At 39.0% G+C, this 23,639-nt stretch overlaps 1 protein-coding gene across 3 annotated transcripts in view; it reads left to right on the forward strand.

Moving 5' to 3' along the window:
- USP46 (ubiquitin specific peptidase 46) overlaps window positions 1-9,080 on the forward strand; it is a 45,915-nt gene extending 36,835 nt beyond the window's left edge. Inside the window, exons 10-11 of one of the 3 annotated variants that reach the window (XM_071556493.1) lie at window positions 2,129-2,302; window positions 7,984-9,080. The gene's annotated coding sequence lies outside the window, so the exon portion shown is untranslated. The remainder of the gene's footprint in view (window positions 1-2,128; window positions 2,303-7,983) is intronic. The other 2 variants (XM_071556494.1, XM_071556496.1) reach the window with 2 other exon arrangements.
- The last annotated feature ends 14,559 nt before the right edge of the window (window positions 9,081-23,639 follow it).

The following is a 23,639-nucleotide window of genomic DNA, read 5'->3' on the forward strand; positions in this document are numbered from 1 at the left end:
TCTGGAATAAAGTTTCTTACAGCATCCTCACAAAAATTCTGATGTGCAGAGATGTGTTTTCCATGCAGTTGTAGGACATGATTATATATGGAACACTGTGAGCGCTGAGAAGAACTACAAGTATTATCTCTGCTCTGAAAACAAGGTTCAAGAGCAGAAGTAAAATATTACATTTTACTTAGGAATTAATCATAAAATTCTCACTGAGATTTATGAAGCATTTTTCATTCTCAAAGTAGTTTACCAGAAAATGTAATAACTTCCCAACTCTAAATTTGATGAAAGTGGTAGAAATTGAGTAATATGTACCAAAATCCCTATGTATTTTAGTTAACTTCAACTTGAGCTGAATCTGACCACTGCTCAGCCAGACCAGCTGAACTGGTAGGCACATTTTCAGCAGCTCCTCAGCAGTTACCCTGATGACCTATTCACGGTTGGATGCAGTTCAAAGTGCAGATCTTGGAGCACATTGTTCCAGTGTAACCTGATCCCCTGCTGTGCCTGAAACAGCAAATCTTGCCTGGAATGCGCTGAAGCAGCTGAGGTTACTCAGGAAGTTGTCATAACAACACTTTACTTTCCAAGGAATGGATTAGATTTCTTTTGCCCCCTTGTAATCATTAAAAAATATTAGGTAAATGTTACATAGCTGAATATTAGGTAAAGCAACCATGGTGTAGTTTATTTGGTTCATTTCTCTTCATTCTCGATATTTCTAGTTTTCATTATCAGATGAACAAAAGTATTCTGAGGTGAAGTCACTGACTGTTTTAATTCTGCAAGATGAGTAGTTCAGGCAGAAAATAGCGTTGGCTAAGACATCAGCATGGCACTTTGTTGCCCCTCAGAATATTGCCTTGCAGACAACATAAAACCCAAAGTCTTCCCCATAATCTTTACAACTACAGTATTTTTAAATGCTCAAGGTTGCTAATGTTACTGTTGACATTTATGGGGATATTTCTGGGCATACTGCCTTACTATCATGTTATCTGGTTTCAAACAACATTGAATTGACCAAACTTTTGCATTAACATGTTTCAGAGTAGTATTCAATTCAATTGTAGTAAACTGTACTTTTATCATAGCTTAGAGGAGATGGTGCATGAAATCCAAAAACTTTACTTCATGGCAATGTTACATATTCACCCTTATTTACTGGTCTCAAATGCAGTTACAGAGGATGAGGAAAGACAGTTTATTGTGAAATAAATGGTACTGCAGAGCACAGACTGTGCACAGCCATCATTTGGTGTGGTAATGGCAGTGAACAAAGGTTTGCTGTTTAGTAGGTCTGTTTAGTTGTCATGGCGCTTGTAGAAGAAATGTGCCTGAAGAATGTGATTTCTTAATACAGTGAATCTCTTGCTCACACTCTTGTGCAGCCAATCCACACTTCCAGATGCTGAGCTGAAAACAAACCACCTAATTCACCATGTTCTATATACAACTGAACTTCATTTATCCAAAGTTACTGTACTCAAAATCTCTGTAAGATGAAAATGAGCTGTATCTCCCAGGCAAAATATCTTTTTTCTCTTGAATCTGTGTTAAACCTGAATTTATTATACCATTTCTTAATGCAAAAAGACCCTAAGATGCCACTCCTCCAGTGGCATTCTGCCCCCTTTATTTTGGTTTTGGGTTTTTTTCCCCTAAGCCATTATGCATGGGCTTCTTTATTTTTCCTATTAGTCCTGTAATTTTGGACATTCTACCATTCTAGCTCTCATTGAATGGAAGAGTACTTAGCTTTTCTCTCTCTGAAGGATTGCAATATCAGTCCGCCAGCTTCAGTGAATTTTGCAATCATTTAATATCCAATATTATAAGGCACATTCACAGGACTCATCCTTTGGGAAAAGGTGTTCAAGAAAGCAGAAAGGGCTACAGATTGAACAGTGAAGTCTCTGTTTTCCATTCTCATCCACATAAAAAACTTGTTATATTACATGATGCGAATAATGCAAACTCTCTCTTATTTCCCAACTAGCAAATGAGGATATCATTACTTACATATCTCAGAGAACTATGGAGCTTAGATCAAAGAAGCAGAGGCTGCAACCCAAATTACTCTTATATGTACAAGAATTAATTTGTGACATTATATTTTTTTCCTTTTCAGGGAAGCATCTGTTAATAACTGCAGTGCTCTCCTTAAGGGTGGAGATTTGCAGACAGTAAGACTAGCTGACTGTTATTTCACAGGAAAAGATCTTTACAAAAGTATCAAACAAGTGTCCAGAGGTGACAGGAATTATTTCAGTAATATAAATATGCACCACGTTTGTCCTGAAAGGTCGGTATTACTGAATTTTATTTCCAAGCAACGTACCCCATCATAAACCCCAATCAAAGTCACTGTGCAAAGATCAGGTCCAGAGCAATCTAGCAAGGGAGTTGCTGCACGTTTCTTTCAGCTAACTGGCTCTCACCATGACTATATCTAGAGATTTCAAAGAAAAGGGGGGAAACTCTTTTGCAGATAGCTTATGAAATAAATGAGCCATTAAAGAAGATCATTTCCTTACAAAGAAAAGAAATGAAAGTTTCCAAGGGAATGAAACTTTCTCTCCAAGCTTACTTAGATTATTTTTGCTTTTTTTACAGATAGGAATTAAGTTAATGGGTAATGCACTGTGTACTGCTTGGTTCTTCATGTATTTTCTTAGCTATTTTCTCCTTAAAAAATATTTTGTCATCCATAATAATTTTCCATTTATGCCTTACATAATAAGATGTTATCATGCTATTACTTATCTTGGGCATTTGGAAGGATTTTAGAATGATGACAAGATCATCAACAAAACTGAAATAACAAGGATAAGATAATACCAAAATAACCAACACACCAACAAAATGAAACCAAACAAAGAAACAGCCACTCAATGCTCTTATAAAGTTAAATAGCAAAAAGGCAAACATTTTAATAGAAACATTTTTTCCAGAACTCTGTCCTTCAATTATTTTACTCTTGGGTTTTGTACTTTTAATTTTAATCTTATTTCATATTTGCAAAGCAGAGAAGTCAGATAAATTATGGCAATGTTCCAGGAGGGAAATGGTAAATATTCATGGAGGGTAGTAAGGAATGCTGTGTTCCTTTGATAAAGGGCAATTCCTCACCCACATGTGCATTTCGAGCTCATAAAGATCAGGTTTCGAAATACCCCATATTTTGAGTCTGGAACAATCAATAGGCAATGTGCGGAAGTGAACCATCCTCAGCTGCCACCGCGACAGATTGGAAGTTTAAAGAGCTGGTGCTCATTTCCAGTGTCAGTTTTTATCAGGCCCTTTTAACAGGTCACCAAACAAAGAAAAGGCAGTTATTCTCTTCCAAAAGATGGCAAGGTGTTTTGCATAAGAAACTTCGCATTTAGTTGAATATTAATTTTATAATGCTGTCCAGTTACAGCAGAATAATTTGCCTTTGCTTTGTCCCCACACCTAGCACAGACACAGCCAGGAAGGGACTCTACTGAACCTTCTCAGATTCTTTGAGCAAATTGAACAAAGCTGTGTCACTGGGTGGCTTTTCTGTTTAATGGAGAGATACTTCCCAGAACAAATAAGAAGAGTCAAGGGCATTACAAGAGAGGATCTCTGTCCTTTGGTTTTGGTCATATCAGCACTGCAAAATGAAAATGTTTTGTGCTTCTTACTGCTTTCCTTTGTGGACAAATGTTGCCTTCACTCTTTGGTCTCACAGTTTGCTAATAACTGTTTCAGCATTCTCAGACTTCAGGAAAGGTCAAATCCAGACCTAAAACCAGGTCCAAGTTTTATGGGTTTGATGTAAAAACATAAGTAATGCTTGATTTTTAGAAGCAGCACATGGGACCCAAGTAAACTCATATATATGAGTTTACAAACCATATGGTCCAAATCCATTTACAAGTGGAGAAGGCTGGATAGCTTGTGCCCCGTCTCCTGCTGGGTGATAGAGTGGATTAGATAGCTAATACAAGTATGTAACACAGGAACTTGTAAGTGGCAAGGATATTTTCTAAACAGTTAAAACATCATCTGCTTTTACTTGCTTCTCAGTCAGTACACAACTTTACAGACAAAGAACATTGTGCTCTCACACTGGAAATCTATTTGAGAAAGTGATGTATGACTGCCTTAGGTGTGAGCCTCAGGGCATGGACATCCTTGTGCTCCATGGTGTCCTGCAATGCTAATGAGAGCACCAAACATCATCCTACTGTTATTTAAAAAAATATTATTCTTAAAATCATGTTTACCCAATTGTCTTGCAACAGCAACTTCTCATCCTGGTGCTGTTTCCTCTGGATTGTAACACAGGTATTAATTCAAATACAGAAGTTGCAGTAGGAGAAAACTGTGATCTTGTTTCTTGAATAGAGTGTATTTTCTTAGCAGCAGATGCCTTTTGACATTGATCTCATTAATGCTGCTTTTTTTTTCTCCCAAATCCTACCTGCCATCCTTCCATGATAAGAATCTAATAAATAGACCAAAAAAGGAAACTCCCTGTGCCTCAAAAAATCTCAATTGCCAGTGGATGAAACAGATCCAGGCACTGATGAACATGGTCTGATGAAAGATGAGCTCAAAACAGGGCAACTCATGCAAATAACCCCCAACTGGCGTGAATTATCATCATCTATATTCAGGCAATATTTGATCCACATGAACAGATGGCAAAGAAATCCTGCCTTTTGCATGCTACAATTCAATGTACTTTGGGGCATTCACTAAGTCAATGTGAGCAGTTTTTACCAGCAATACAACCCTGAGATACTTACCCAGGCTGATTTTTTCACCAGTGAGCTATCTGTGCTTGATAGAATGGAGAGCAGCAAGTCAGTCAGCTCTGAGAAGGGCTGGGGCTCCACCGATTGACACCACTAACAGCACCAAAGTGACTCCCACTGAGCACAGCAGTGGAAAGATAAATGTTATGATAATAAATATAAATCTTTTTGCAAGCAAAAATGGGAATATCTTTATTGTAATTCTTTCGACTTTTGGCTATTTTTGTATTGACTTAGATTAACACAACATACTTCAACTACTTTGTGAGTATTCAAAACATTCTGTTCTATTTTTTGGCTTGAAAACAGGCAAATAATATGTAATTGTCAGTTATATGGCTTGCTTTTGCTTCTTCTGAAATCCACAGGGAAATCTTACCTTTGAATTCAATAGATTTCACTCTAAATCTGCATTAATAAAGCTGTGGATCTGGACCTGGTTAGACCTGGAGATGGGAAAATGGAATAGAAGTGCATTTGGTCTTACACATGTTGCACAGTATGGCAACTCCTGACTTCAGTTTATTTCAGAGGAAATAACACTGAAATGAAAGTTGTAGCCAAAAGTTGCTTTACTCACACACTATGTTTCAATATAGCTGATATATCTAAATGTGAGAATGTTAAGATTGGTTACTAAGCATTTATTATTTAAAAAAAATCAGACTATTCACATTCTGTATTTCTTTTATGACCATAAAATCCATGAGAATTTAAAAGTTTAAAATTAATACTATTTGTTGCTCCTTGTGGCCTTCCCCAAAAGCTCAAATTCAGTCTGTGATCATTGCTGATCTTTATGAATTAAATTGCTCACAATTCCTTATTTATTCAAGTGAGAATCTCATAACCTAATGAAAACCATTAAATTAAAGAGTCCAGTTTCATTGTATCTTAGCTGAAAGTCTCATCACATAGGAAATATATCAAATCAGCTAATGAGATGAAATACTCAGCTAAAAGACTGTATGTAGATTGCACTGCTGGAACTCTATTATAAAAGATAGGCCAATTTATAGCCCTTATATTCCACTATAACCCCCTGAATTTGGAAGTGTCTGAATACACTCAAAAATTCCTGTTTGAAAATTGCTGTGGAAAGTTTCCATCGAGGCATTTCATCAGTGCTATCTAGTTCTTAGAGTAAGGAAGAAGGCACTAGAAAGCCTGAAATTCTTCCCTGGCACCAGGATGTGTTGAGTATAACCTTTTTATCCTTGTCCCTTTTGTTCTGGGGTTTCCCAGCAGCTTGCTGACTTGGATGTGTGCATCTCCAAGAGTAGAGTCATCTGTGATAAAAAGCCATGTAGGCATCTAAGGAGCCAAGTTCTCTGCTGGAATAGGTTGTGTAGCTCTACTGAGAGCTATGAAAACATATTGATTCTCACCACGTGAAAACCACTCTGCATCCTTAACTGTTGCTGTCCTTTCTCAACCGAGTGGTTCTGATTTCAGTTGTGCAGCCTTGAGAACATCAGGGAGCCACCGTATGAAACTTTTTGCAAAGTTTTGAATACATAATACCATGGAAAATTCATCTATCCCCTTCCTATATAGTTTGCTATAAAAATGGGTTATATAATTACCAAGAAGAGATAGATCCAAGTATCAAAATTACACTTTTGCAACCAAGCCGAAAGCTGTAGGTCTGTGGTTTTCTCACAGGAACTCATAGAGAGTGAAATAACATTCCATCTTACCCCTATCTTCATGATTAGATGATGCAGAGTATCTGTGCCATATACCTATTGCAAGTAGTTGTTTCTTGTAGAAAGAGCATGAGATTGGCTCCCAAAATGCATTTAGGGTAGAGTCACAGCTCCTCTTCACTAAAGCACGCTTCAAACTCCCACATCAGCAGGCTCTCTATATAGACACTTCTGATTCATATGGCAGTGTAGTCGAGTTGTAGTTCGTGTATGCACTTATAAAGGGAAAATTATGACCATATCCATCTAGAAATTAACCCTGACTTTTTTAACTACTACATTGAATCTTTAGGAGAGGCTTTGCTGTCTTTCTTAGTCTTCATATGCCAGAGAAAAAACCATCAGAATGGCTCATGACTCAGAAAAAATTGCTTCATAAGGATGTAGCCTTTGGTTTGAACAATGTGGGCAGAAGGCTGACACAAGTGGAAAGCAAACAATTGCTCCCATGGAAAGCAGAGTGTGGGAGCCATGCAGGGTGCTTTTCTGACCCACCCGGTGGCTGCAGCATGCATCAGACCAAGCAACTATTCTTCCATGCTTTAAACCCAGGACAAAATGTTAGATGTAAACAAAAATTGTATAGCTCCCTGCTTCAAGCAAATTCAATCATAAAGGGCTATGTGTTTAGCAGTAAGAAAATCCAAGCTGCAGAAATATTAATTGCCTTTAAAATAAGGATGCAATACTGATAAAACTAAATATATCAGAGGTAATGAATAATTGGACTTCTTGGTTATTTGATTGACTTGAACAATTTTATCTTAAAATGTTTTTATATAATGCACATCGATCAATTTCTTCTGGATAAGGCATCCACTGAAAGGATGATTGAATATATGTCAGTGTGTGAGTGACAGTAACATATTTCTGACAATATTAGTGGAGAATAATATTAAAAAATGCAGCAGAAAAAAAGTGCTCCTTTCTTAAGCCATAAACCAAGACATGAGCCTTGAGAAACAGTCTGATGTCACTTTAGGAGGCAAACTTGGCACTGATGATATCAGAGTCAAAAAACTGTGTAAGGAAATACAGACATGGCAGTATTTTTGAGACTAAGAAGGAATGTGTCTGTGATAATTTTTCTTTGTCTTTTCCTTTTGTCCTTTATGTTACTCAGAAACAGTTTTCTGTTATTCAAAGTCAGGATTGAGCTCCTACTACAAAAACATTACTAGTTTCTTTGCAATCTCAAATATCAGAAATATTTTTCTGGTTTAAGGTGCTTTATATTTGCCTGATCATCAGTGACACAGACCACACTCCCACTGATTGCCTCTCTCAGGTGGCATAGGGTAAAAATAGACACAGAGATGCCCTGTTAGAGCAATCCAGTCTCACTCCTGCACATAAGGAACCATTAGGGAGCCAAATAGTACCAGCTGGATTTCCTGGTATAGAGAGACTTGTGGGAAATGGGATTATTCTCTCTTCTTTTTTTTTCTTTTTTTTTCCCCTCCCCTATTAATGAATCATCTGCAAAGGTTTGTGATCATTTACAGACCAAGAGAAATGAAGCAAGAGATGGGAACCATATAACTACCAGCAAAATCTGTTCACCTTCACGTTCAAACAAGACCTGGCAGCAAGAAACACTTGTTTGGAAACACATGTTTACAGGGACTGCTACTACTCATTACTGTTCTTACAAGGTCAGTAATGAAATCACCAGCAGCAATGGATAACACCGCCTTTTTCTCTACCTCTGCAGAAGATGTGAGTGGACAGTGTCAACAAGAACTATGTGAAGCTGAAAAACTCAAGGAAAAACAATGTGCCTCAAGGGCAGTATAGCTGGAAGTGAAAAGCTTTCAAGATACATGAAAAAATGTCAGTTGTGAAGAATGCCAACAAATTGCAGCCTATAGCATTTTATAAACCAACACATCACATGTGTAAGCCTCTGCATAAATGGCAAGTAGCTCATCCTCATAATTGTCTAGCAAGCTTTTATCTTCCTTTGAAAGATAGAAACTTGAAACCAGTAGATGAATCACCCACTATGATAGATCAGTATTCTAACAATGAATGCAATGCAACAATTCCCACTTCCTTCTTGAAAAAAAAAAAAAAAGAACAGAATTGTTTGGGCTTTCTGCCTTTGCCAAATTTGAGCAAGCTCATCTCAACCCTCTCCATGAGGACCACACTACACCCAGTGGAATTTGCTTCGCCCTCAGACAAGATCAGCTGTGGATGTCCATATATATATAGGTCTTACATAGAACGACAAAATACTTTTTGATTATTCATTTGAGGGTTTTTTAACTTCTGTTTTGTTTAAATATCTCCACTGAGTTCTACTGTAGTGAGGTTTTTGGTCTGGTTTCCCTTCTTGCACAATGACCAATTCTCTTGTGTACAGATACTTTGCAAATACAACTCTTTAGCTGTTTCTAGAAGATACTCACTGCAATATCTCTTAAAAACTGTTTTGTTTTATTAAGAACTCAAAGTGTCACATTTCCATACCACTGCAATTACCAGGTAACAATGTTTTTACTTCTAAAATACCATTTCCAAGTTTATCATCTCACTCTGTGACTTGTAATTCTTCTGGATAAACATGTTTGAGATTTGTGATGGTCTCCCTGGTGATGGTTGCCATAGTGCTTCACAGGATTTTATTTCTGCTCATTCCTCAAAAGCAGGACCGTGGTTCTCTGTGGGAGGCCCAGGGTTCCAACAGTCTCAAATTCTACTGTCTTTGCCATTCTGCCCCCACTAGGGAATAAACTACCCAGACATGCCACTGTCATCTTTACTGTATTCTATCAACTCAGCTTTAAACACTTCAGAAATCATTCTCCTCCTTTTCTTAATGTATTATTACACCTTATTTCATTGGTTTCTACTTAGTTTCTGTCTTGAGCACAGATTATTCCTCATTAGAATGTCAGAGTACATTTCCCAACATCATAAACAATACACCAAGTTTTTAAAATTTCAGTTATATTCAAATATAATTCAAAAGACATAAAAATAGGAAATAGTAAAAGTACTGTGATGCTAATGACCTCAAATGCTATGCTGTCCACAGGAGCAAATGCACCTGGCTTGGGGCAGTTCAATCTCACTCATTTTGATAAATACCTTCCCCAACCCCCTCTTTTTTATTACTAAGATCTTTAAAACAATTGTCAAGTCTCATATTAGTGAAATGACTGATATAACAACTATTTCAGAGACCATGCCAGTGGCAACTAGGCACTGAAATATCTTTGGGAAGCTGAGCCATACTGATGCATTTGAAGAAGTAGACCATTTCCACTACCTTTGCTTATATTAAAAGGTACTTTCAGCAGTCAAAGCTGATGGATCATTTCATATAACAGACACAGAATCTGGTTCACTGCAGCTTCAAAGTCAGGTGTTCTGTGATTTCTCAAGGCTAGACATATATAAAACACCCATCACAATGAAGCCTCTCCTCATGGTAGATAGAGCAGTTCTTTTAGATGAGTAAGCACAGATATACACATATGTCGTATATAAAATAGTAGTTACTGTCCCTCTTCAGGATTTGCATCTTCTGAGTGACAGAGGAATGGAAAAGAATAAATGAGCTCTCCTACAGCCCAATTTAATTATTGGGATTTATTTGACCAGAGGACAATTTGGCATAAATTATTCAAGAAAAGTGCAGGATGTGATTGAAGGCTATCCTGGAGAAAAAACACTCCCAGAGGAGCATGGGCACAAGGCAGTAGCCTTCCAAACTGCCACACAGTTGTTCAGGCAGTTGGTGTTATAACACCACTAAACAACTATTTTGTGACCCTAGACCAGTCCCAAGCAAAGTGGGTTACATGAGTAACAACACCTGCCTATGCAGGATCTTGTGTTAAGGACCCATTCTCATCTAGGATCTGCAGTATGGTGTGGCAGGATGGAGATGATGGAAAGGGCACAACAGCATCCACCTGGTCAGAATTGCCCGGGAAATGGTTTCCTGTAGCTCGTGATTGTTCAAATTGGAGACATTTTCCAGTTCCTTGACAAACAGCTTTTGAAGCTTTTATAGTTTGTATGGCAGTCACAAAAGCACAGAAGGTGTTTCTGGGAAGACTAATAACCAGTCTTACTGCTAATGTCCATACTAACAGTCACATAGTGCTCACTGCCCTGGGCTTGCTCAGCCATAGCAGTGAACAAAGGGTCCAAACTTTGCCCATTTCCTTATCCTGGTGGTAGGTGGATCTATCTACCTGAACAGAGACTGACTGCATCAGATGTAGAAATTGGAAATTTTGGTCATCTCTATCCAGTGCAATACTTATCCTTTCAGAATATTAACAAAGCTCTATGTGCTGAATAAAGAAGGATGTAGAATTCACCTGTCTGGAGTGTGTGTAAGGGGTTGCATGCCCTGTTAGGCTGTCAGAGTCGACCAGAGGCAGTTGCTCCAGGTCCTGTTCTGCTTCATGGTCAGGATCACAAGTTTCACCTGTGAACTCACTGATTGTCGCTCATAACTGGGAAAAATTGTACCAGTCACCAAGCATATCATGTAGGTCTATCCAAAGATGTCTACATAACACAGAGTTGTGCTGAAGAAGTGAAGCAGCCAAGTTACGAATCCCATCACCATACTGTTCAGCCTGGGAGAATACACCTTTTGAATTACACAACAAATTTGGATAGCTATGTGTGGCCCTGATGTTGCAACAGGAACATTCCCTAGTGCTTCACCAAGGCAGAATTTAAACTAATGAGAATAAAACCACAGTGTCAATAAGTCAATAAAAAAACAGTGTCATTGTTTCATAAGGATGTCAGTCAATGTTCATCTACTTCAGCTAAAAATAGAAACTCTTCCATAACGACCCAGTTCTTCTGTTCCACGTTTCTAGCTCTGTCTAAACTTGCATCGTTCAATACTAAACTTTCCAGAGACACTAAAGCCTGCATTATAAACACATCATAGCAGATTTACTGGTGGACCAACTGTATTATGTGTGTCTCTTAGAAACACCCAATAAAAAATTATAAATACTTCAAAGAGCTTTTAAGTACTGATGAAATAACTGGACACAGGGCATTGGAAAGAGCTAGATATGGTACAGGCAGGGAACAGCCAAGTTTCCTCGCATACTTATGTCTGTACTGCCTGACCTGCAGCACTCATTTTCTCAACTGTTGGTTCCTCTCTTTCCACCATGGTAAATGCCTGCATGTGACCAGGCAACCATCCCTGAAGCATCATTCCTGAAACACCTGCCATCAAAAAGCAGCAGGGAGGTGGCCAGGCCTGAATAGATGACATACCTACATATGTGCATATGCATACCCACCTATGCACACACACTAGACTAGTCTCAGGGCTTTTAATAACGAAGAGAGAAAGAAAGTTGGTGGAACCAGCATAGACAGTAGAAAGGACCAAGTGACAAAAATCAAGTTTGTGGTATGAAGCCAGGCAGGTGGAAGTCAAAAATAGAAATAAATGGGACATCTATGGCCTCTCAAGAGCGCAGATACAACAGTTCATGGAATAAATCAAAGGGTATCAGATGGCAATACTAACTAAAAGAGATAACAGCACTTAACCTGCTGTGCCAACCAGGTTGAAGGTGAAAAAAAAATTGGACTCACATACAAACAGCAGATTGCTCAGGCTGAGCTTCTCTCCAAAGCATCGATAGGGGACTGAAAACAAGGCTGGGTAGCCCTGCCTAAAAATCAGAGACGCAATAAGCAAAAAGATTAAATTTTTTAAACTATTATAGGAAACCTAGGGACAATGAGGACTTCTTTGAAAAAATTTCCTCTTCTTGGTATCTCATTTCTCTTGCTGTTGTTAATGCAGTTAAACATTCTTTGAAGTTGAAATAATTTCCTTCATCCGGCTTTCCTCCCTCCCTGACCTTGTCCTTAGCCCAGCTGAATTAACAAAATTAATTAAAACCATATTTCTCTGAGTCAAAACTGTTTTATATAATGTGTTAAGAAGAACTATTACAAGTGGTAATAGTAGTTTCAAGTTTAAGAGTTTTACCTTTCCAACTATACAGATTTTCCCTGTTGAGAAGACTCATTTTCTGTGATTATTGGGAGATCTTCGGTGCATAAATTGTCACCAAATATCATTCATTCCTCCTTCAGGAAAAGACCTTGATTTTCCTGATCTCATTTCAGAGAATAATTTTTTAATATGAAAAATACTTGATTGTTTTTCAAACTATTTACATCCTTCCATTTAAAATATTTTGTTCTTGTCCAATAGGATTTCTACATACTCACAATTCCTGGAATATTTCCTCTGTATCTGTCTGTTCCAGACTGCATTTGCTTTTGGGGGTTTTATGAACTTCTTCGCATATTTGTGGCACTACCAACTTCCCTGTCTCTGTTTACAGATCTTATCATAAGCCATTTACTGTTTCCATTTTATCCTTCAGTTAGATCCTTCTTCAAACCCATTCATTCGCATTCCTTCCCTAGGTTGTATAAAAGAGAGGTCTTTAATCTCCCTTTTTCTCTAATTGAATCTGTCCTTCCCAGCATGTTTTCCACTGCAGTGCTCTGCTTTTCATTAAACAATGTCAGCAATACTCCAGTTGCTGTTGTTTTCTCCTTAATGTGAATTTGCAAGAATAATAACAACCTTTTGTCTTTCAACAGAACATGGAAAGAAAGTTGCAATTCAATAGCATCAGAAAATAAAGCACTGCAGTACTGATACCACATGAGAGCTAGGGTAAAGAACAGATAACCTCCATTTCTAAGTCCCAAACAGGTAATGTATTACCAAGAGTTTCTGCCTCGTTAGGCACTGACACATAAATACCTTCCATCTCTAACTAGATTGACTGCAGGCCATCTCTGTTAGGTGAAAAACAGGAAAAGGTAGAGTTGGGAGTAAAATGAAGAAAGGTTCCTTGGGTCATATAATTGTGCTATGCAGGGACACAGTGCACCTAAACAGTCACAAAATCCCTGTCCAGATCTGCACAGATGGAGGAGCTAGGACTGGCAAATCCCAGCATTAACCCAGAGTGAATTGAGGGGAGATGTCAATCATTCAGACTTTCTTCTCCGCTGAAAATGCACTGACTAGAAGCCACAGAAGTTCTGATCAGATTAAAATAAGACAAATAGTCGTTGTTTCCATAAGCAGAGGGTCTTAGCCTCCAGCAATCATCAGAGTTCTATTATCCACCAGCCACAAAGCTAACATTTTTTCAGACAGCTCTCACAAGCAGTGTTAATGGACCAAGTTCCTAGCCTGACTTGACTCAAGTGTGCAAGATTGCCAGTGCTTTTGTGCTGTGCTATCGCACCCGCAGACAGCTACAGTTGCTCTGAGACAAGTAATGAAAAGGAAAACCACATACTCAATGAAAACCACATACTCAATATGTGCTGTAAATTGCACACAGCTGTTGGAGTAGGATAATACCTGCTTTTCTCATAGTTTGTTTTTAGTTAAAATGAAAAAACAAGCAATTATTGTTTCTGAGTGGAAAGGAAGGAGAAGGCAAATTGAAGAATGAAAAAGCAATTAAAAGCTTCTCAAGAAATTTTCTGGTGTTTGTCCTTCCCTTTTTCCAGGATGAGATTTCAAAGCCAGAGCTTAAAGTTCAGCTGGAATTGGAAGCAGAGAATGTGTCAATGTTCAAAGTTTAGTCAAGTTCATGGTTACAGGGAGATTTGGTACAAAACCAGTTCTTGCTGACTCACACAATTCAAAGTGACTGCAAAACCTATAGGGTGTATATGAGGTTCTTCCCAGCCCAATACAGCTGAGAACAAGGTATTTCTAACTACTGAAATGTGTCATAAAAACCAGGTTGCAGGTCCTTCAAATACCAAGGGCTCTTGGCATGTAAAGGATTAACCACCTTTCCAGGTATTATTCCTATTACCAATTTCCTTTCTCTATAGATCTGTCAATACTTGGACTGTTTTGGTTTTAAAATGTGACAGGTAAACAACTTCAACACCTGTCAGTCAAAAAAAGGTCTGCCAGCTCTAATTGGCAAAGAGACACTCTCTTTCTCAATGTATACACTCAAACAAAGGTGGCTGTCTGGGGTAACACCCGGGAGCAGGAACTCAGACTGACTCCCAAATGCCACAGGCCAGCATGAATTTTGGCTTTCTCTACTTCGAGTGCATCAGCGGCTCTGATAAAAACAAGGACAGTGTTGCACTCTGTTCAGACACTACTGCAGATGCTAAAATCCAGATGTAACAAAAGTCCTATCTCTTGGCATGATTCACTACCAAAATGACCAGGTCTGGATCTACTGCAAGCATGGCCAATTCAGGAGCCCAGTGGCCCTTGTGACCTATCCCTATTCAGTTCCTCCTAATGTCCACTCCAGTAGGTATAACAACACATCTAATGAGACATCAGCCCAGGATTTTTGAATGAATAGAGCTGATTGAAATTCATAACTTCTGTACTATGAGAAGATTTTGGTATTTCAAGTTAATTCTTGCTGTCAATCAAAGTTTAAAGCAAAATATGTTTGTCATATATGGAAAGTATTTGAAAGATTTTCTTTTGGACTGTGTAGAAATGTTTATATGAATTATAATTATCAGATTATTTATCTGAATGGTAGCTTTTTACTTTGACTTTAAAAGGTTAAAATTTTTACATGTTTAGAAAATTAAAACTATTAGAAGTAAGGTCAGTTCTAAATGGTAAACACAAAAGTTATGTTTGGAAAATCACAGAATATACTGAGTTGGAAGGGACTCACAAGAATCACTGAGTCCAACTCTGGGCCCTGCCCACACCCAAGAGTCACACCAGGTGCTTGAGAGTATTGTCCAAATGCTTCTTGAACTCTGGCAGGTTCCTTGGGGACACTTCCTTGGGGAGCCTGTTCAGTGCCCAACCACCCCCTGGGTGAAGAACCTTTTTCTAATATACAACCTGAACCTCCCCTGACACAACTTCAGGCCATTCCCTCAGGTGCTGTCACTGGTAACCACAGAGAAGAGATCAGTGCCTGCCTCTCCTCTTCCCCTCACAAGGAAGTTATAACTGCATGAGGTCCCCCCTTAGTCTCCTCTTCTCCAGGCTGAACACACCAAGCGCCCTCAGCCACTTCTCACAAAACTTCCCCTCAAGGCCCTTCACCATGTTTGTTGCCCTCCTCTGGACACTCTCTAATGGCTTAATATCTTTCTTATATTGCAGTGCCCCAAACTGCACACAATATTCAAGGTGAAGCTGCCTCAGTGCAGAGCAGAGTGGGACAATCCTCTCCCTTGACCAGCTGGTGATGCTTTATCTGATGCCTCCCCAGGACATGGCTGACTCTCCTGGCTGCCAGAGCACTGCTGACTCATATTCAACTTGCCACCCACCAGGACCCCCAGCTCCCTTTCCATGGCACTGCTTTCCAGAATCTCATTCCCCAGTCCCTACAAATATCCAGGGTTGCCCCATCCCAGGTGCAGAATCTGGCACTTCCCTTGTTGAACTTCTTATGGTTGGTAATTGCCCAATCCTCTAATTTGTCAAGGTCTCCGTACGGGGTCTCTCTGTCTTGAGCTCCTCACAGTTTTATATCCTCTGAAAACTTGCTGAGTATTCCCTTCAGTCCTGTGTTCAAGTCATTTATGAAGATGTTGAAAAGCACAGGGACTAAGATGGTGCCCTGCAGAAATGGAGACGGGAGAATTTCACCATTATTGGAATACCTCACTGTGCTTCTTTTAGAGTGATACTTCACATAACCAAGCATTAAATAAATAAAAAGGAAAAAAAATAAAAAGGAAAAGGAAAAACCTAATTATGAAGCAGCATTTTCTTACTGATAAACATAGTGGCAGAAATTTTCTGTTCCACTTCAAAAAGAGTGCTGATGAGGTGCTTCTGTGAGTATAGGTCCCCTTGAAATATAATTTGGAACCAGGGGCATTAACAAGGAAGGCTTTTAGAGAAAGAGCGATGATCTAAGGAGGGTTTCAGGAACATAAGCTTGCTGCTCCAGTTCTTGTATCATCTTTTTCTAAGTTTTGTCTTCCCATTTGGCAGTCAGCTCTTGCCTGGCTTTTTTCATGGTCACATCCATTGACTTTTCTGAAAGAAAACTATGTAGAGCAAGCAGAGCAAGACCCCCAGTTCCTTTCTTATTTAAAGCAGCAGCCACTGTAGGAAGTCTCAGATGTAGTCTCAGTCACCAAATTTTTGTAAATAAGGCTCTTCACTGTTCATTGAGCACTGTCAGGTAACAAGTTTACTTCATGCTGTATGGTTAGTTATACACAAGTATTAATTTAGTCACAAAACCTGATCATTCTGGTTTGTGTCTAGAAAATTCTTAAAGAAAAGACAGACCACTTTGCCTTTTGTTCCCAGTCAATGCTACTCTATCATGATGTTTCCAGATGATTATTTTAGACACCTAAGAATTTTTGTGGACTTTAAAAGCAGCTTTGCAATGCACTGTGATTTAAAAAAAAAAAAAAAAAAAGGTGTTGTGTGAAAAGATCTAGTTTCTTGCAAGTGTATTGTTATGATCTTATTCTAAAGATATTTATTAGAGTTTGTCTTGATTGGTATAATCTAAAAGTATTATAAACTGTCGAATGAGGAAATTGAAATAAACCAGCCTATATTAGTCATCCTCTAGCCTTTAAGTACAGACCAGATTTCAAATACCTGAGTAATTAAAGCCAATGGCAGTTTTACATAAGAACTTCAGCTTTGACAGCTATGTGCTTAAGCCTTAAATTTTGCTCAAGCCTAAGTAGCCATTCCCTGTTCACAAAAAAGTGCCTCTCTCCTGCTTAGTGGAACCTATATAAACTGTGGCACTTTCTAACCTCAGCAAAGCATCCCTGATGCCAGGATGTGACTTTCTTCCCTCCTATTCCCATAAGCAATGCATGAGCAAAACACTTCCCTGAAACAGTCTGTTGTGTTCTGCCAGGGCTGGTAGTTTGGTTGTGCAGTCTTCATTGAGGTACTAGCTTTACCTTCTGTCTTTTGTTTCCTACTGGAGTTATTTTCCTTCCCAGTCTAGCCTACACTGGGGAGATGGCAGCCAGGAAAAGAAAACCTCTTACCAGGTTTCTGCAAATATGAAAAATAAATAAGAACATAATGAATAATGCAAATTTTAGCTTGAGTCAATGAGCACAGTATGTGGCTCAGGAAGCAGGCAGAGACAAATGGGGACTGTTAACTGTTTGACAGTGATTGTTTCCTCTGCATTGATCAAGAAACTGCTTTTTTTCTAGGAAACAACTGCAATGGCAATGCAGCTTGTGTGGGAGGTGTTCATTGAGAAAAGTCTAAACTGGATTCTGGGATTTCACTTAAGCTTCTGTGTCACAAGGGAGAGATAGTAAATTAAAAATGTAGATTAGTGCATGTCATATATGGCATATTACAGGACACCTGTCATAGTTTCAATGCTAAGCCATGGTCCATGTGCTGTGACATACTTATTTCCAGATGCCTATATTTGGATCTTCAATCATCCTTTAGTTTTTCAAACTGTCACCAGCAGTCAGTTCCATTGCAAAAGTGTCTGTGACAGATGACAGGCTAAGGTCAAACAGAGTGTATCAAGCATATTATTTGGAGGAATGCACTTTTTGATGCAAGTGACCTTAAGCACCCCTCTTAACCTTATAATGAACTGCCTTTTTTTTCAGTGTCGCATAACATACTTTCTATTCCTTCAGACAATGGCTAGAGATGTGTAACTGCTTTCAATGTCATCATGATTATCCATTTGATCTCAGTGCTTTGATGTTAAAGTTGTAACTTTTGTTCATGAGGTAAAAAAATCAACAACAACCACCAACCAACGAAACCCAACAGAAACCCCACACGAGTGTGGCTCTATCCAGCAGGGCGTCACAGCCTCCTCTGGGCATCCATGTGCTCTGGCATGGGTTTCCTCCATGCACTGCGGGTGGATCTCTGCTCCACCATGGACCTCCATGGTCTGCAAGAGAACGGCCTGCTTCAACATAGTCTTCACTGCAGGCTGAGGGAATTTCTGTTCTGGTGCCTGGAGCACCTCCTTTCCCTTCCTCTTCACTGACCTTGGTGTCTGCAGAGTTGTTCCTCTCATGTATTCTCATTCCTTTCTTCTCTGGACACAATTACTTCTTGAAAATAATTTTTTCTTTCATAAATATGTTATCCTAGAGGCATCATTGCCATCGCTGTTTGGCTCAGCCTTGGCCAGCAGTGGGTCTGTCTTGAAGCCATCTGGCCTTGTCTGTGTCTGACACAGGCAAAGCCTCCAGCCACTTCTCACAGAGGATCCCTTTATACGCCCACTTCTACCACAACCTTGCCATGCAAACCCAATACACACAGGGATGGTGTTTCCAGCATATAGAGTTTTGCATATTAGCAGAAATTTTTTACTGGTGCTTATAATAATAAGGGGTGAAAAGTGCTTCCATCAAGCAAAACCAGGGTACAAACAGTTTGAGAAACACAGTTTGGCCATATTTGTTGCTGATGGGGGTTTGGCTGGGTGGAACCCCTTCTCCCACTGGGCAATAGGACTGTTCCCCTCCACTGCTGGCCTACACAGCTTGGCCCATCTCCCATGGGGCTGAGGTGTCTTTGCTGCTGCTCCCTCTAGCCCAATGCCAAAGAGAGCTGTCTGCCTGCACCTCCAGTGTCTTCATATCAAAGTGAGTCTCACTGACTTAAAACCTGCAGTAAATAGAAGCCAGGCCTTTTTGTCTAGCAGAAGAACCAGATTCAGATGTGTCAGTGCTCTTATGCATGTCCATATTATTGATCTGTGCATAGCTATCAATTTGGACATGTGGTGGACTTGCTGAATTAATTGTCTATGTATAAATGCATGGCACAGCAGCAGCTTTGCTATGTCCTAGTTCTGGAGCGACCATGCATGCATGATCTTGTTGTACAGACATATTAATAGTATTTGGAGGTAGTAGTTTTGTTTGCCTTTTAAATAAGACAGCTGATCACAGATGGATTATCTTTATCCTTGTGCATAATAGCCTGACCTTTCTGGACTACTGTCTAAATATTTAGTCCTTTCTTTTGGCACTCAGTCATTTCCTGTGTTTCAAACAAAGAGATTATTAATCACAAATGCATTAGAGATGAATGTTAAAGTAAGAGTAAACTCATCATTCTCTTCAGTGGACAAACACAGTGGAAATCTGACAAGAACAAAAACTGTTATAGTCTGAAAGGCATTCATTACTGCCTGAACATATGCTGCAATTGTTACTACCATTTATCATTGCCCAGTTGCAAAGCAAGATCCATGACTAAGCAGTGTTGGTGATCTCACAGTGCTCTCTGTTCATATTCATAATCTTCTTAGAGCTACAAAAATTTCAAGTTCTCACATCATATGCATTTAAAAACCTGTAATGGACTTGGGAAGAGAAAAAGATCAGAGATATTTGCAGTCCTTCTTGAGTCACACAGGCCCACTCTCTCCACTGGGTGTTCCTTTCACAATCCCATTTGATAACCCCATTAGTAAATGCAGAGCAACAAATGCACAAAAGTAATGCACAACACATTCTGGCATTGAAGTAAAGCACCGTTTCAAGAATATTCTTTCAAAAGTACCTTAGGCCCAGATCTCTTCTGACTGAGCAGATGTTAAAAGATTTGTTTGGTTCTGCAGCTGTGAACTCCTTGCAAATGCAGCATTTCATCAGAAACTTTTCCATTTTAATCTAAGACAGATGGTGTGCTGAAAGGGATTGTGTCTGTCTAGCCCAATAACACGAATAAAGTGGTGATTATTTCCTTCTGTGTTTTTCCACCATTTCAATGTGTTTGAAGCTGTTACTGTATTTGGTGGCTTTCTTTAGTGTATGATATGAAATCCCTGAGCAGTGGAGGGTAATTCAGGCTGGATGTGGCAGTGGCAAAGAACTCCAACACACTGAGAAACTGTAAAGTGCTAGAAAATAAGTGAGTATTCCAATTCTTTTGGCAAAAGTTTAGCAGAGGGAAAAAACAGATGTTTTCAGAGAAAATGGGATACTGCTTTTCAATCAGTTTTTACTAAGCAAAGACTGCAAAACTGTTTGCCACCACAAAAGTCATGTTGTTCAGATCATGAAACAGGGCACTAGCAGAAGAGTTTCAAAAGCAAGGAGAAGCTAAAGTCAAATTCCTCAGAGAAGCAAAAGCAGAGCAAAACTTGGGAGTCTGGAAAAGTTTAGGCAAAACCAGATAGAAGAAAAAAAAAGAAAAACAGGAAAAAAGAAAATATTATGATGCACAGCAATGCAACTACAACAGAAATGCTTTTGTGAATAATGGCTTATAGTTGGGGGAAGACAGGATAATACAAAATATGCTACTATACAGTTCACTTTTAAAGTGGTAAAAGTGGGATCAGCTATTTTGAGATTTCTTACATTTCGTATAACTTTGAATCATTTCAGAAGCTTTTGATAGACTTGTATTTTGCCAAGAAAGCAACCTTCCATTTCCAGTAGCAAGAGAATGAATTTTGTTTCCTAGAGGTCAATTGGACAAGTCAAGAACACATAATGGATAACCAGTGAGCGGAGACTGTATCTCCAGAGCAGTGTTAGAGAGTGAGATAACGAGCAGATTGGGCATTGCGCTGACTCCTTAGGTGTGTGGCATTCACAGTGGCAGGCTGAAGAGGAGAGTGCAGATGGGGAAGGTGGGAGGTTTGCAGACAGGAGAGTGCAACTGGACATTCAGGGGAAAGGTGAGAAAGCTGCAAAGGATCAAGATAAAGAGGGCAGAGAACTCAACCCTTCAAACTGACTTGTACAGAAGGGCTCCTGCTGTCACAGAAATCATTCTATGGAGCAGGGAGGACAGCTTGCCATGAAGGCTCACGGATCATCACTCATGGTGTCTTATAAAGCAGTCCCAAGAGCTGGGAGCTCATCACACTGAATTCCAGAGTGCTTACAGGAGCTGGCAGCCATCCTCCCTGCTGTGTTCTGTGGGCAGCTGGAGCTCTTTTGCTCTAAGGCTACTCAGTCACACACATCCAGTGCCAAAGCTCTCTGAGGATGGATGCTACAGCCCTTTAGAGAAAAGATAGCAAGGTTCATCCCACTGCAGGTAAGGGTCCTTTGGGGAATACGATAAGCAGTAGGTGCATTCTGTTTCCTCCCAAGTCACCTCAGAGGTCATTCCAAAGCGGTTCCTACAGTGAGACTATGTAGATCAAGTAGTAGGTTATTTTTATTGGCCAGATATTATACCCTCTGTCATCATATCCTTCTGTCACCTCTCTCGTCCTATACTTGCTCTTAAAGTTACATTGTCAGCTGAAGCTACTTTAGAAGTTACTATGAATTTAGAACCATGACAGCGATTAATATTTGACCTTACTGCCTACCTCTTTGGATTAAACGGTAAAACTACATTTCTTGACAAATGCTACTTTAAAGATACAACTTATCAATTTTTCTCACATTAAAAAAACCCCAATAAATCTAACAACTCACAACTCATTGTTTCTGTTTCCAATATAATTTGTCCTTTTTCTTTTTGCTGTCATGTGTAATACCACACTTTCTGATATGGTATCATTTTGTATATAAGTGTTCATGTCAACAACTCCTAAAAGCAGTATTTTTTAATTTCAGCACCAGTGTTATTCCAGAGTTATCACAACGTCACATCAGCAGACTACTGCAGATCCAGCAAAAATGATAATACTGTGGTATTTATCTCTGCTTTCTTACTTAAACTGCCATCCTATTGAAATCACAAAGTGAAAATGTAACAGAATAAAGAAAGCTGAACAATTACTGAGGTAGAATAATTTATCAGGACATTAAGTTAGATACTAAATTTAAGAACAGCATGTTACAAACACTACAAAAGTTGGGTTTTTTCAGAATCTTGCAAAAATTTAGAAGAGAACAGCTTCAGAAACAGACAAGAGGATGTGCATAAGGGAATCTTTCTTCTCGAAAAAAATATATCTTTAAAAATAATGCCATGAGATTATGAAATAAGGCAAAACAGGAACAAAGTCTTCTTTCTGAAGAAAGCCACAGAAAGAATTGGTGATCCATAAAGCATCAAAGACATTTATATAGAAACAAGCCCTAAACATTTTAAGGAGAAAAGAAGTACACAATGCAGAGTACTTTCATTATTATTAGAGTAGTGCCGAACTTTCTAGGGAAGTAAAATGAAGTTTGAATATGGTATCACTACTTCATATATGGAATATGGGCTTAATATTTAACTGATTTCTGCTGGGGCAGAACTATAGCAACGCTGAGTGTTTTGAGCAAAAATACCATGGCATTTTCCAAAGACAGAAGACAACTTTATCAATCTAAAGACAGCTGTTGTATGCTGTCATATGACAGCACTGACAGCCACAAAACCTGGCTGCAGCCCTCAGCTTTGCCATTGTGATCAGTCATGGCCACCAGAATGTTATTTAATTTCTTCTTGCGGGAGTTCATTCCTGGAGCTGGCAATGCCCTGCTAGCCTCCCTTCTGGGGTTCTTGGTGATTACTAGATCAAAGAGGTCTTACAATAAGGAATTTTGCTTGATGAACCCAGATGTTACTGATAAATTCATACCATTTTTTATTTCCTTCATCCAGGTTGGTTCATTAATTAATGTAGTTTAAATTATTACCTCTCTTCTCCTTTCTCCTTTCTCCCTTCTCTTTAAATTAGTACAAAACTAATTTGTCTTCAGTGGAAATAGGATTAGAAGCTGTTGTAGAAACTGCTGGCAGTATTGTGGAAACTACCAAGAAAAATTATTCACGGAGGACATACAAAGCAGAAAGTATTAGTCATTTTGAAAGTCATACAATCTGTAAGCTGTCAGGTGAGTTCTGCAGCAAGAAGTGAGATTCTTTAATAGACCTAATGGATAATGTCTAATTCTATGATTAAATATTTGATGTGATTTAACTGCCTAAGAGGATCCTATTGCAGGTTGTCTGTCTTTTGAGGCACGTGAAATCTGACCAGAGACTGACAACATACAACAGGAGACTTCTAATGGAGCCATCAATCTGTGACAGAGATGTCAACCTTCTCTCAAGGAAACTCTCTTTGGGAACAACTAGTTGGTGGTGTTATTGGTCAGAAAGAAGGAAGCAAGATGAGAAATGTTAGGTGATTTCAGATTTCCCACTGAGCTTGGATTTAACAGGGACTATTCATGTTGTGTC

Source organism: Pithys albifrons, chromosome 5, assembly GCF_047495875.1.
Source record: "Pithys albifrons albifrons isolate INPA30051 chromosome 5, PitAlb_v1, whole genome shotgun sequence".
Classification (NCBI taxonomy): Eukaryota; Metazoa; Chordata; class Aves; order Passeriformes; family Thamnophilidae; genus Pithys; species Pithys albifrons.